Here is a 15,290-nt window from a genome sequence, read left to right as displayed (position 1 = left end):
TTCAACATGAAATTGTTTACATAGCTATCTAACTTTAAGTAAAAGTTTTTGAGAGTTGAAGTGAATATTTTAAGTATGAATCTCTCTTTTTAGGGTGAACTGGCACACGCACATCAGAACCAGGAAGGAGATACCACCCAAACCAGGACCCTCTGACATTATTTAACCTGATCACTTTTCAGTAACTTGGGTACTGTGGCAGAGCTGCAGCCCACCTTTATCTGTGTATTTTACAGCTATTGGAAGACTTCACTGCAAAGCTTGCTTATAAAAAAAATTACAATTCAGGGAATCTCCAAGAAATTGCAATGCACAAAATTCAGTCATGGAATCACTTCACTGGAGTTTCTCCCAGCTCTACTGGGAAGGAATTCGCTCCAGAATTCCTCAAAAACAGACAAATCCTTTCCATGCGCTCCGTACTTGAGCACCAGGGGCTGCTGAACGCACCGCACCCGGCAGCCCATCCGATGGCCGACCTTCCCACGGAGCTGCGGGGACGGCATCAGCGCCGCGCCCTGCAGAGCCCGGAGCCGCTCCGCCACCCCGCGGCGGGCATCGCTCCCGGGGCCGCTGCCCACACCGCCGCGAGTCCGAACCGGCGTCACTGCCGCGGTCCGGGCTGATTTACATCCCTGGGAACCTAATTGCTTCGGTTTGCGCCCTGTAAATCATACCTGCCAGGGAAATAATCCTGCCACTCCCCTGCACGCACCCCGAGCTCATGACAGATTTGGCCACGAGACCCAGGTATCCCAGCTCAACACATCCATCACATATTGAAGATGGCAGTCAAGTCCTCCACAGAACCTTTTTTTTTTTTTTTTTTTTTTTTTTTATAGCCACTTGCTGCAAGAACTCTTTTCATTAACCCTGACAAGCTCGTTTTCTCCCGACACATCTGCTGCAAGCATGAGAAGGTGACATTGCACCTGTGACATCTGCATCACCACGGAGACAGAATATCCTTCAGGCCTTCCTGAAATTCAGATTTCTATAGAGCTGGAAGCATAAAGAAATGCTGCTCTGAACACAGAGGTTGAACACACGAGAGGAAACACAGCAGGATCTATGACTGTGTTTAAGTTCTCCTTCTGAACAGCAAATGTCCATTTTGGAGATAGTCAGCCCAGACCAACCTGCCAGGGGAAGCTGGATGAAGGCACATAGGAGGGTCTGTGCTGTACCACCTGAGACTGGCACCAGGTTCTTACTACTCACAGGAACTTATGTGCTGCCTGACCAACAAGTAGCTGTGCAAAGAGTTTTCTGCCCTGTTAAATATTTTTCTGTGATAATTACACCCCACAGAGTTCAGAAACTCTACTGAACTACAACATTTAAGTATTACTTTTCCAGAATAAAATTCCTAGGCTATCCTTAAAAGGCCTTCTATTCTGAAGCAGAGTGGAAAGGATATCTGCTCACAGCCAAACTACCACTGTTTGCTGAGCAGTTTTCTGACATTTCATCACTGCTAGTGGAGATGCCACACCATAGTTACAAAGTTTTTCAGTACACACTTGGATGTTTGTGCATGGACATCTGTTCCCCACTCCAAATGTAAGATCTCTGCAGGTCCCACATCCATGTGTTAAAGGGAGTTTGATCTTTCACAGAGACATGCACCAGCGTGAACTTTACCCTAAGGAGTTAAATCAGCTTTTGCTATGGAAACTCACATGATAAAAATAGATCCTCCTGCTCCAAAGGATTTGTACTGTGCATGATTTAAGGGGGCTTATTGAGCTATTCCGTGCAGTTTGTTTTGTTGCACAGAAAACATTTATCAAAAATTTCTTTCTTTCACCAAGATTTGCTTGAATAGGTTCTGCTGTACGGCCATGTTAAGGGAAAACATTACCATCCCTTTCAAATGAAAACAGCAAGCTTGTGCTTCTCAGCATTTTGGCTAAAAATAAAAACTCTATTTAGTAATAGTATATGGTGGTCTATAATTATTATACATAATCCTCCAACCTGTCCCTAGGCATTAGTTACCATAAATCTCTAACAGTAAGTCCTGAATCCAGGATGATGATGAGGTATTTCAGGTGACTTCAGGCTGTAATACAAGCAGAACACAGAGAACCAAAATACAGTAAGAAACCCTACCAGAGAAGGTGGGCTATTACTTTTTTCCCCTGCATTTAACTATTCAATGTTCTTCAAATTGAAATGATTTAATGTTAATTCTAAAAAATATATATATATTCAGCACCACAATTCCTGAGAGGTGAGCAGACACTGAATGCGGTATCTTAAAAACAAAACAAAAATGTTTCAGGCATGTGAAAATAAATTGCAAGTACAAAAGCACATTCAGTCAGTACAGGCTTGGCAGGCCTGGAAGAAAGTGACCAGCATCAGTCCTGAGTGGGGCGCAAGGTAGTGACACAGAAGCTACGCCTTACTAGCTGCCTATGCAGCTCTGAGCACTGATCATACAATCTTTCTGAATAAGAATTATAATACTCCCAATCCTAACTTTTCACTTTACCCCTTTATAAAATGTACAATACATAAAACAATACACGAAGTGTGAACACCAGTGAAAACGATGCATCTCCTTGCTGCAATGCTCCAGCATGCCTGCCCGAAGAGCTGTAACAATGGGCTTTGTCAGCGTGAGCAACCACAGAATGTTGAGATGCTCCAGGAGCTTTGAATAGGTTTCTATGCCACACACACGGCTGGAAGGACCTGAAATTCCTGCCCCTTTCTTGAAATAATATGGGCAGAGGAGAACAAGGTTTCCAGCCCCAGGTATTCTCTGAAGCCTGCCCATCTACAGGACTGTGTGTCACGGGCAGTGGCAGCCCTCCACCTGTTTTTCCACACTACCCAATTGCAAAGCAGGCATTCCCACAAATTTATCTGTAGGCAGAACTTGGGGGATCATTCAGCCATACATACAAACATCTGCACACACTCACATTTTCCAGCCCCTTAAAGAAAATAAATTGCATGAACGTCATGCATATTTTAAGCTGAAACCCTGGGGGATTTTCAGACCAAAAATGCCTTAACCCAAAAACTTTGTGTTTTCCTTGCTCTCAGAAACTCAGAAGAATTCATATACAAACGATGACAAATACTTCATTCAAAGAGACAGTTACTCCCCGAGCAGAGGGAATAGGGCCAGCTCAAGTAGTTAGAAGGGCTGCATGCAGCTAGCCCCTTTGCTTCAAGACCACAGGAATTGTTTATCACTGAGACTCTCCCAGGCTAATTGAAACCAGCCTTGACTTTTGAACCTGCCAGCACTAAAGAAATTTTAAGTGTTTTCTCCTACTGAGATTTAGCCTATGGGACTGCTCATTGCTCACCCCACAGTCATTTTCAGTTCATTTTATTTCTACCTTGAATTAATCCTTAGTCTAAAAGATGCTGTAAGCAATTCTCCAGTAAAACACTCCATTTATAGGACAAAAAAATGTTGAGACTATGTTGCATACTTCTAAGGGAACTGATGGTAGATAAATTTATAATGGAAGTCCTTATTGTAGGTGTTCAAGACAGTTCCAGCAGTATCATTATGGTCTACGTTTAGTAAGTGTAACTTAGTGACATTTGCAACGTACAGTGCTCTCACTTAGGATCTTCACAAGCTCTTGGAAGCAGAAATTTGTGCAGGGAATTGGAAAGAGAGGCCAGCTCAATCTCGAGCTCTTTTAACATTTGCAGAAACTAGCCTGAGAAAACATTCATGTCTACAGGCAGATTTCCCTCCACATCAATGTGGAATGATTTTTTCCCCCCTCCAGTGTATGTCTTTATTTGGGTGCTGCAATAACAGGACATAAATGCATGTCATCTGCCTACAACAAAACATGTTGAAAAACACTGCAACCATGACAGACTGCTGCTAACAAGCAATCCACAGCATTATCTCTGATGGAGATACTGATACAGGTCACACCACCAGGTCCTGGCAGGCTGACATCCCAAGCTCTCTTCTAGGTCTCCTAATCCCCCCAGGACACTGCTCAGTGCATCACAGATTAAGTCAGGACAAGCAGGCAGGCAGCAGCACATTTATCTTCTCTGCAAATATCAGCTCCAGAAGAGATTCCACAGATAAGACAAGTTCATTCAAATTCATTCATCTGAGAATAGAAACCTGAGCCAAAACTAACACGCATTTTATGCTTATTTACAGACCACCAGAGACTAAAGGACTCACCAAGAAGTTCACAGGTATCTTCTCTGCAACAGGAGGGAGATGTCACAGATTCATTCTCCAGGGTGGTTTCATTGTACACCAGCCTCAAAGTTAGGCTCCTTCCCAGCATTCATGTTCTTCTCCAGTTCTGCCCACATCCTTAGTCACACTCTGGAACTGACCTTCAGCCATGGAGCAGTGAGGAGGATGCTCTGTGCCTGTTGCTGTTTGGACAGACAATCTGCCCTGTTACAGAAGTAACCAAACTACTACTAGCCTGCAGGTTCTAAGACATGCTAGCACAATCACAAAAAAGGAAAAAAGAAAGAACTTTGAGTTCACTGCAAAAGAAAGGACTGACCCAACCCTCCCCTTCCTGCTATCCACCTTTTTTCAACCTTGCCTCTTCCAAGTACAGAGCCAGTCGTCCAAGAACCTCATGAAAAAAAAGGACACAGAACTGCCATGCCTCTGCTTGTGGGAAGGACATGGTAGAACAGAACGTGGCACACATCAGTCATACTGCTCGCACATAACTAGATGAAGTTTAACTCTAGAGACTCTAAATGTTGAGATGTAACCATGAACATCAGGAGGTTGAGAGGACTGCGTACGTTAGAGCCCTGTATGCCCTGAAACCCAGCAGCGAACGCTGGAGCAGGAGCTGTACTGGACAGAAGACTGACCAGGGATGAGCTGAGGCACACAAGATTGACCACATGGCTATGGGCATGCAGAGGTAAGTGCTACTGGCACACTGGGCCCTGCTCACTGCCCTCACAGACATTAGCACACGTGTTCCAACGTGCTGATGGCTGTTCCCTGGTCACTGCACCAAGACCTCTCCTAACAGGCTGCTGGCTCTGCTGCCCCTTATCAGCAGGAGTACCAACTTCCAAGAGCTCTGCAGGCCACAGTACCAGTATTCTCTACACATGCCAATACTTTCAAACCATGGGCACACCCTCTTGACAGGATGCAGGAATGCTTGGGGGCTTTGGATAAGCTCCTGGAGCTGGAACAGCCATGTCAGCACGGCACTGTGCCCAGGCTGAGAAACACGGGGGCGTAGGAGTCAGGTTCACCTGGAAGTGGGACAGGGGGTGAAACAGCTTGGGAAATGCTGACAGAGGCTAGTTGACACTCAGCCTATCCTGAGGAAGCCTCAGGAATGCCTTCACGCTCAGTATCGTGCAGGATCAGCCTAGCAGGTTCACACGTGCGCACTCATTCTTGCCCTGGGACTAGAACACCCATCACCCCATACGTGGCAGCCATCCCAGTGCCAGCACTGATGCACCTAGAGCTTGCATGAGGCCAACCTGCCCAACCACCTCCTCACAGACTCATGTCTTCAGCCCTTATGAAGGGCAGAGCTTCACACCTTCGGCCGTGCTGTAGAACTCCCTCACTGGCAGCCAGAAGGTGTCCGCAGGCAGTCCTACCTCGACGCTCATGCAGACCCACTCCACCAGGCACAGAAGTCACCAGCGGAGGGCCCGAGCACAGCCGGTGCCACCTGCAGGGACGGCACGCCCAAGGCATGGCGCTGGTGGTGAGCAGGGGGTGTGGAGCTCAGCCAGACACCCGGCGTGCCCGGCTGCCGCAGGAGGGGAGAAGCACAACCAACTCCTTCTCTGGCAGTGCTTTAAGAGAAAGTTTTGGCTGCCTCTGCATTCTGTGAGAAACCCGATCTTGTCAGCGTGCTAGGCGTGCTCAGCAGCCTACCACATCGACCCCGCAGGGGCAGGGGTGGAGGAGAACCCCCCCTTCCAGGACCCCATTGCGGGTGTAAGCAGAGCTCCAGGCAGGACAGGCACCTTAAGCCCCCCCAGGTGGGCCAGGAGAACATGCTGCCCTGCGGCTGCTTCACTCCTCGGGGTCAGCCTAGGCTCTGACCCAAGCTACTGCCTCCATTCGGACCCAGTATGAGGTTTGATCCTCACACACACGCAGGCTGATGAGCCCCATTATTCTCTCCCGCTTCCTCCAGAACAAGCTGTCTTCTTGGTGTGTGCAGAAGGCCCAGGGCCTGCCCAGCACAACGCCCCAGCCTGCATGGCACCACTGCCACCAAAACCAGCCATCCTCTGCCAGATCAGGGGGACTGCGCTGAGCCCCATTTCTGACACTTCTGAAGCAACTCGATGACTCAAGTAAATCCCTACTACAAAATGAGAGACAAAACCAGTTCCTATTTATTTGAAACAACCACATGTGTTAATTATAGTTATTAAAAAAAAAAACAACTCTATTTATACTTAATAGCAGCATCTTTACTGAGGGCCTGAGAGTTCACACTCATCTGATGGCCTTTTCTGGAAGGGCTGTGCTAGATCAAGTCACACGAACTTTGTGCAGTCTTTGCTTTGCTTCAGTGAAACTACTGCAGATGTACACAGCCATGAGAAAAAAATTAGCTGCAAAAATGTGAAGTTATGAATCTAGCTCTACAAAATTCCAGCATAACAAACTGAATTCAAGGATCAGGCAAGAAAATATTTTCTTTTAGAGATTCTTGACTTTTTAAGCACCTTTTCTTCCAGTCTGTGTCCCTCCAGTTGGCAGCCCGCTTTGTACTGCTCCCTACTGTCAGTGCTACAACAGGAATTTGCAGCCTTCCCTGCATTCAAAATCATCACAGAGCAAATTACTAAGACATAATAACCTATCTGTTGAATTGCATCCTTTCTACCAGTCAGAGGGTTCTGTATTCCCCATAGGTAATCACAGCCTGCATACATCTTTTTCACTCCTCTTCCTCAGATTTTTTTTTTTTTTTTTTTTTTTAAATGCCCGCTCTCTGTTTTCTAACCCCAACAGTTGCTCTGTTATCTGCCCTCAGCCACAGCAGGCTGCTTCCACACACTGCCTCAATTACTAAATGCACATAATGAAATTCACTTCAAAGAAAGGAACAAAAGTAAATTCATGTTTTGTTTTTCACCAGCATGTGTACAAGTAAAGCTTATTTGACAGAATGCTTCAGAAAGGATATGCAAAAGCATAATGAGGACAGCAGCTTTAATACAAAAAGCCACGGAGAATGTTTCTCACCCTTCTCTGCACAGAATGCAGCGAGTGCTGCAGAGAGGGAACACTTCTGGGCCTGGAAGAACCACAGCCAAGTGATGTGCTGCAGCATGCTGGCCAAAGCAGTGCATTCACATCTGCCTTCTGGAAGTCTCCATGATACGGGAAGATGTGTACAAACCCCTTCTGAGAGGAAGATTCAGCTATTTCCCCACTTCTTGGCCCAGCAGATGCTTAAATCTCACACTGTCCTCTGCCCACACTGACTTCCACACATCAGCTAATAACAATAATGCATCTTTTAGACAGGAAGGGGAGAATCCAGATTTTTTTTTTCCACAAGCGGGCAGGGCAGTTGAGCAGTGACCCAACCCTCCTCATCGGCCCTGGCAGGAGCACTGCCATGCCTGGCACTGGGTGGCATGGACCCAGGCAGTGAGCAGTGCCTCTGTGGCAGCCCTGGTCTTTTAACAGGACATCCGTTCACACGTGATTCCACAGATCCACCTAAAGCTCTTTCCTCTCCACGCTTCCCCATGATACAATCCATTGAAGTTTTGGGACAGCTTTTATTACAGCGTGTGCTAAGGCCTCAAACGTAAAGCAACGTTTTGAAAAGGCAGCATCTGTCTCTGCAGGCAGGAAAACCCTTCTGTTACCACACTGAACTGTTACACATAGCAAGAGATTCGGCTCAAGCTGTAAACTCTTGATCTTCCCTCTAAGGTCTCTACTTTCACTTATCAGCCTGACATCTCACAGTGGGGCCACCTGAGCAGACCGCAGGGCTGGCTCCAGGGCCTGCAGGCTGCAAGCAGACCTCAGAGGGAACGCGGGCAAACGGAGGTGGCCAGCTCCCTGGGCCCCTCCAGCACAGTTCAAAGTGACATGTTTCAAACAGTCCTTTCCTCCGTACCCCATTGCCTTCAAAGCACAAACAGCTTTATAGCCTAGAGAATGTGAAGCATTCACTTGGGGATGCACTGCAGTTGCTTTTAGCTGAGCACAGAGCACAGCTCTCAGAGCCACTGCTACCCGCACATTTCCAGGGTTTTTTCTGAAGGAGTTTAAAGCTGACGCCTTCACTCTCACCATTCTTTGATTTTTGCCATCCCACTACTGCCAGATCCTTGCAGTTCTGTCTCTTTTTAAGCAAAAATGCAGTAACCCAAAAGCTAAAAAAAAAAATAAAAATAAAAACAAAAAAAAAATAAAAGCTCCCCAGCAATTGGATTCTGAAGACAAAACTTCTCTGAAGTAGAAAATGAGTTAACACATAATTAGGGGTTTTCCCAAAGAGACTGAATAATTTATGGAAAGTTACTGACATGTTTCTGACATGTTTAGTCCAGTTATGCTTTTGTACAATATTAGACTGTGACATCACACCATTAAAAGACAATGTTTTCAAAAGAAAAATCAGTTATTGTGAAGCTAACAGCATAGAAGCTCCAGAAAGTGCTAAACTTAGAGCATTTTCCTAAATCATTATTTTATAAAAGGAAAAGGAAAACATTCCTGGCTGTGTGCAATGTGTGCTGAAGTTACAGGATCCCACTTGTAACAACTTTCCTTCCCCCTGTCACAGCTGAAATTAACTGCGCTCACAAGGAGGCAAATGAACAGAACCAGAGCACTCTGCCTCCGTCACTTAGCAATTTGTTACCAAAATTATTCACTGAGCAAAGACCTGCCTCGCCAATGGTGAAAAAGAGTAACTCCAGCTTGGAATGAGCAAGCTTTCTGTATTGATAAATGGATTAGTGGAGCTCATACTTTGCAGAGAGCTGTAAAAAAAAAAAAAAAAAAAGACAACTGTACTTAGAGAGGGTGCTTCTTTCTATGTGAAGATACAGACACTGTTTATCTAATGGTTGGAAAGTCTACAAGAAAACAGCAAATTTCGTGCTGTGGTTGCTGAACTGAAGCAGTACTTTACTAGAACCAGGTTTTTTCGGTAATTCTGCGGTTGTAACAACTATTTTCTTTACATACTGCTATAGAAAAGGGACTCTTTTCAACTTAATTGAAGACACTATCAAGAGTAAATATACTGGGGCTTTTAATAAAAACAGTATGAGGAGAACATTCAAAGCTAAATAATCAGAAGCAATTTGTGTTCATGAGCAGAATGATGTGTCATTTTTTTTCCCTTGCAACGCTCTGTACTGGATCAGTTTTGAGACTGTGGCAAACTTTAAACCTATCTTAAAATAATGAACAGCAGTGAGGGTTGAAGATAGTTTGAAAAATACTCTGGAAAGAGAAAACATATGCCACAGAGTGTGGTGCAAAAGTCATATTTCATGCATGACTTTAGAGAATGTTAATAAGGATTAGAACCATACTTCAGCAGAACAACAATCAGTCAAAGAAGCGTAATTAATTTTTCTTTAGATCTCTACTAGACAAAAAATACAGGAGAGATAGCATTGTTGCCTATGGATTTCACTACGGCTAAGAAATATAGCCTTTAAATACACGCCGTAATGGTACACTATAACTGGAGTGTAGTACATGACTCATTTACTTTATAGTTGTTGGTTTTATAATATGATGAATCCAAAAATATTTTAAACTTCAATTTTTTCCTTTGGCCAATAAATATGATTAAGATAATACATTCAAAAACATATGTAAGCTGTGTATGCAGGACATATGGAAAGCAGATGTGTTCTTAATTTACATATGACTAAAAAAAAAAAAAAAAGAAAAAAAAAAATCAGCTGATTACCAGAGATGGTACTTATTGAAGCTGCTCCGGCCTCAGAAGCACTGTTGCTAGCTGAGTACCATTCTGAAGTAGGTATCTTGCTTCTCTCCGGTCTGAAACATTGATTTCAATGCTGCAGATACTGTATCCCTGGAACAGCAAGCATTTGGCTTCTCACAAAGCAGTCCAGAAATGGAAAACCAAGATCTTTTGTTTCTAAATAAAAATGTTATTGAAAACGTTAATATTTTAAGCGTATATTCCAGCATATGTTTACAAAACTTGAGCTGTGCCCTTGCTTATGCTCTTTCAACCATAATGACAATAAAGGCCATGCTCATTCTAAGCCCAACAGCAAATGCCAAAATAAAATGGTAAAGCTGTATCAGTCTCACTGGTGCAGAATGATCACTTTTTTCCAAAATCAGAAACAAGCAGGAAAGGATTTTCTTAATTATACCTCTTGGCAATAGCGGATCTCTAGGCACCACAGTTTTGTTTTCATTCTTTTGGCTATACCTGATAAGAAACGGTAACATATAAAAGTAGTAATGAACAGCTTGCTGAAGAGACTCCTGCGTTACATCATAAAACCAGAAAGGTATGTTACCACGTTGGCCAGTGGCACCACAAGAAGTCAAAGCCGGCTGCAAAGAAGTATGGGATTCCTAAGCATTTGTAAAGCAAAAAGCAATTTCTAATCTTTTTTTAAGAGGTAGTTCAAACTGCAGGGGAGACTGCCAGAGGGACAAGACAGCTTTCCCAAAACATAAGGGTAATTGAACACAACGCTTGTAAATGAAGACACTTCCCGGCAGATGACACTTGTCACTGTCAGGGGCTCTGATTTCTGCCAGGCTCCAGAGTGGCAGCACTGCAGGGAGCACAGCAGCCGAGCCCTGAGGTGGCCCTGTGCTGCTGCTGCCCCAAAGCCAGGCTCTGCTCTGGGCAGGAAGCAGCTCCGGCCCCTCCTCACCTCCTTCCCCAGCATGCAGCAGATGTGAAGATCCTTCCTCTTCCCAGCGAGATGCAGGGAGGACCTTGTACAGCCTCTGCATCCCTTCAAGCAGACAGACAGCTTTTTCAGTCAACAATACTCAAAAGTCTTTTCTCCTCCATCCTCTCTGCAACACGTAACCCAGAATTTAGTTGTGCAGCAGTGGCTCCATGGCCCTGCAAAGTGAGCCCACCCACAGTCCACTCCTCAGCCCGTGCTGCTCCTCCAGCCCTGGGGATCCCACAGCCTCAGCACTCAGCCAAGCAGCAAGGCTGCTCCTGCTGCCAGCCAGGCATTCAACCCAGCACCCTCAGGAGCCGTTTCCCCAGCTTGGACTCCACAACCCACACCACTCTCCTGTTACTCATATATATGTTACCTGTATAACGATGATACACTATTTTCACAGCACAGCTGAGGTATAAAGTCCCAAGTAATCTCCAGCACTGAGATCTTGTGAGATGCTCTGCCAGGTCCCAGCCACATGCTGGGGCTGGAGCTCAGCATTCGGTGCTGCCTGTGGTTTCCCTCCACTTCTTCTGCATGCAGAGTCTGCAAAGCAGCAGCACACGGGCAGAGGGGGCCCTATTGCTGAGTTGGGATCCAGAACAATTCCTCCTCCACCATCCCTCTGCCAGTATTTTTTTTTCCTTGTCCCAGAATCTGTCCTTCCAGGAAATCTCTGTTTATATCACACAAGGCAATGGGACACACAGTTATTGTTGAACTCTTGTCCAAAAACTGTTCCTCTGCCAGCTCTCCTCCTGCTGCAGCTCTCCCGCTGCCACAGCCAGGGAGCACAGCACGCACAGCCCAGCTCTGCTGGGGGCACTGGGACACCATGGCAAAGTCCTTCACCGACTCCCAAGGGAGGAACTACAAACCCACCTCACTTCTCAGAGATATCCAACACAGTAAATACACAGATTCTTTTATAACAAATCCTAAAAACACAATCCTGTGGGATGAGACACCACAGAAAAGGAAAAAGAACTACAGAAAAGAACCAGCCTGTAGGCTGTTGGGGGCCTTTCCTTGTCATCATCAGCGACCTCCTGATCTGAAACATCTGCATTGTCTTATGGCGGTCATCAAGACCCACTGTCCCTCTGAACTCCAAATGTTTCCCTTCTCTGCTGTTCATTGCCTCTCTGGGTCACAGGCCCTCGCACACAAATCATTTCAGCCTTTAGAGGGGGCTGAGAGAAAGGCTGGGAGGCTCTGAAATTCAATCCCAGAAAGGATTTTTTTTTGTCCAAAAGTTATTTTTCTTTCGATGAGAATGCTTTAGCATCGAGTGCTTCTAATGCAGCACCACCTCCTCAACCTCCTGCGGATGAGCTGCCATCCCCACTACCTGACCCACTGGCTCAGGGAGCAGAGGACACAGAGTGGATGTGGTGGGTGTTGTGCAGGGCCTGCTGCATCTCTGGTGGTGCAGAAACATTGCACTGTTTGTTTCCTTATAGAGTAGAAATGTTAGTTCTTAGTACACAACATCTAAACTGGAACCTTTGCTGGCTGAGTTACTTGCTTGTATGCACAGATTGGAGCAGCAGAGGCACAACATTTCACATTAAATCCATGAGAAAAATGGGATCTCAGATGGTTTTCTGAAGTCATTGTTTCTGACATATTCACATCTTACTAATGCATTGTTTTGGCTTGCATTTAGCATTTCTGTTAAAATATTCCTGATTATTTGAAAGAGTTAGTCTGCAGAGCAACAATCTCAGTTTTACTAAGCCTTGTCCCTAGGCATGCTGATATCATGCTGGCTGCTGCAATTCAACTGTTTGCTAACCAGCCTTAAAGGTCTGCAGACGTTTTATAGGCACTCCTTCTCACAGATCACCTAGACATTTAAAGTGGTTTTCAGCTCACTGCATCCAGTCCTTTCCTCACTGTAGAGACTGCCACAAAACCAACACAGATTTTGAGATTTGAGGGGAGCTACGCTTAAAGAAAACATTTTGCTGAAGGGAAGCATTGCTGCTTTCCAGATTCCTTCACTTGTTCTTTTTTTAAACAATGCAGTGTGCATTTTCACTTGCTTCCATGTGGAACAACCAAATCTGGAGGAAGCAGCAGTGTACCCTTCCATGCACATCAGACATGGGAATTTTCCCATCCTGATGCCTGGTGCTGCCCAGGTCCTCAGAAGACATGGGAAATGGTGTGCCTCAGCAACGAGAGCACCCTGGACAGGCCCCAGCCTGCAGGAAACCTGGGCAGGTCGCTTTGGAAAGGACTTTGATATCTACTGAAGCAAAGTGCCACGGGAGGTGCAGACATTTCCCATGCATCAGATGTGTGCTCAGGCTGGGGAGCATGAGGTCGCCAGGAGACTGGCTGGGGGGGAAGGGGAATTCCTGAAAGAAAATTTCTTAAAACGCTTAATTAGCACCGACTTCTAACATCTAAACTTATTAAAAAAGTGCATAAAGATGAAGAGTACAGAGGAGCTGGACGCACCTTCTAAAACTAGGAGTGGTGGGTAGTGCTGAGCAAACTACATGGTAACAAACCAGCTGGAGTATCTCTACCAGCAGTTCCAGGCTAGATGAAAATAAAGAAAATCATAAAAATTTATTGTTCCCTTGGTTTTGATTACAGCTTAAAAAATAATAAGAAAAAAATAATTAGTCTATACCTCAGAATACAGCATTCTTTTAAAGTTTCCCTGAGTTCTGTTTCAAAAATTGCAGCAACCAGTATAAACTTCACAAATCCACTGAGGAGGCAACTCTTCAAATACCTGTGGTTTCCCACATTTTCCAAGAAAAACAGAAAGATTTATAGTTTCTCATGTTAAATCTGAGAGGCTAAACTTTGAGAGACATACTTGCCCACCTGCTGCATGTGTATTAGTTCTAGCTGAAGAGAAGTCAATAAAAATGGAGAAAGAAGAATTTGCAGAGGCTGGTTGAAGTAATAAGATTTGTTTCAGAGCATCTGATCTTTAGACTAACAGACTTCCAAACAGTTGGACAAGTAAATAAAGCACCACAGGGAACCACTAGTTGAAATAGGTTACTGCAGAGATACGCACAAAGGAATTCCTACAACTAAGAAAGGGCTGGAGCTATGAAACTTATAACAGCAGCTATTGGGATGCATTGTTGACTTCTACAACACTTAGGAGTGAGTTCTATAGTATCCATGCCCAGAGGACTACACATAATTCTGTTCTCAGCTTTGGACACATATTAAACCCCTTTGCAATTACCACTGAACAACACTATTTTGCACTTCATGTTGATCACACACTTAGAGGTTTGATTTTAGTTTCATTTTCTCCTTTCTCTGAATGGAAAGTGTAAAGAAGTGTGATAGATGTCTCCACATAGTCTTACATATACAAAGAAAAAGGAAATATCTTGAGAGGTTTTTTCTTTCTTTAGAGAAATAAAAAGAAAATTTAAACACAGAATGTTCACCTATGAACGCTCCTACTGTCCTCCTGGGATTTTTCTGCACCATATATCCATCTCCTCCCGGAATTAGGAAGGATGGAAGTATAACAGCAAGTGCAAGTCATTCACAGCAGCGCACAACGCAATACATCAAACCCACGTAATAATCACAGCTTAGAGCAAGCAGGGTAGGACGTGCAATACAGTAGGCAGGAGCTTTCTGCTCTGACTGAGCAAAGCACAGGCAGAGAACAAAGCCAGAGATGTCCCATGTTCATCTAGCTACGAGGGGGTGGAGGTGACACTGTTGTAAGGTGCCATCTGATCAGGACTTCTTTTCTGTGCTTGACATGAATAAGGGGATTAGGATGGCAAGTTTCCGTGAGCTCACTCTATCGGACAAAAGGCCCCGAGGTTTAGTGTCACGCTGCCTGACAAAAGTACAGGAGGCTGTCAATCAAAGGCTGCTAGGTACTTGTGTTGGTGACATAATCTTATTAGAAGATAAACCAGTGAAATCCTTTTCATGATGAAAAGTTACATTTAATTGCTCCTTTCCTTTTCTTCTCTTGCTCTTGTTCATTTGTCCATTTAACTTTGTTAATGTTAGCTATTACAAGAATATAATGGGACAAAGATGCGAGCCATCTACACTACAGCTATACTGACAATAAATGAACAACTGAGGATCTGAAAGGATGGTAGCATCTGCAGAAACAGCATCGGTTGTATCTTTTAAACAGAAGGTTATAAGTTACTGAATTAATTAGCAAGCGTACTCATGCACAAGGATAAAGTTAAATGTTATGTCAGTTGCTTTAATACAAAAGTAAGCTGGCAAAAAGACCGAAAGACTGCAAAGCTTGGATTCTGTGCAACAAAGGGGAACTTTCACTATTCTTCTAAAGGAGCAAAGCCATATTAGCCTTAGACATACATCTGTTTCTCTCAGCCAGTTACAGGTTT

At 44.6% G+C, this 15,290-nt stretch overlaps 1 protein-coding gene and 1 long non-coding RNA gene across 2 annotated transcripts in view; both read right to left on the bottom strand.

Annotated features, from left to right (window-relative positions):
* The window catches only part of LMX1B (LIM homeobox transcription factor 1 beta), a 96,762-nt gene that overhangs the window by 64,653 nt on the left and 16,819 nt on the right, over positions 1 to 15,290 (bottom strand). The window lies entirely within an intron of this gene.
* On the bottom strand, positions 8,488 to 11,707 carry LOC149915475 (uncharacterized). The gene is made up of 3 exons (XR_016458842.1): positions 10,888 to 11,707; positions 9,933 to 10,061; positions 8,488 to 8,985 (listed from the first exon to the last, which is right to left on the bottom strand). It is a non-coding gene; the product is annotated as an uncharacterized LOC149915475 (long non-coding RNA).

Source organism: Phasianus colchicus, chromosome 19 (assembly GCF_987193195.1).
Source record: "Phasianus colchicus chromosome 19, bPhaCol1.hap1.1, whole genome shotgun sequence".
Classification (NCBI taxonomy): domain Eukaryota; kingdom Metazoa; phylum Chordata; class Aves; order Galliformes; family Phasianidae; genus Phasianus; species Phasianus colchicus.
The sequence above is the reverse complement of the archived record's forward strand: the minus strand, read 5'-3'. Positions and strand labels throughout refer to the sequence as shown.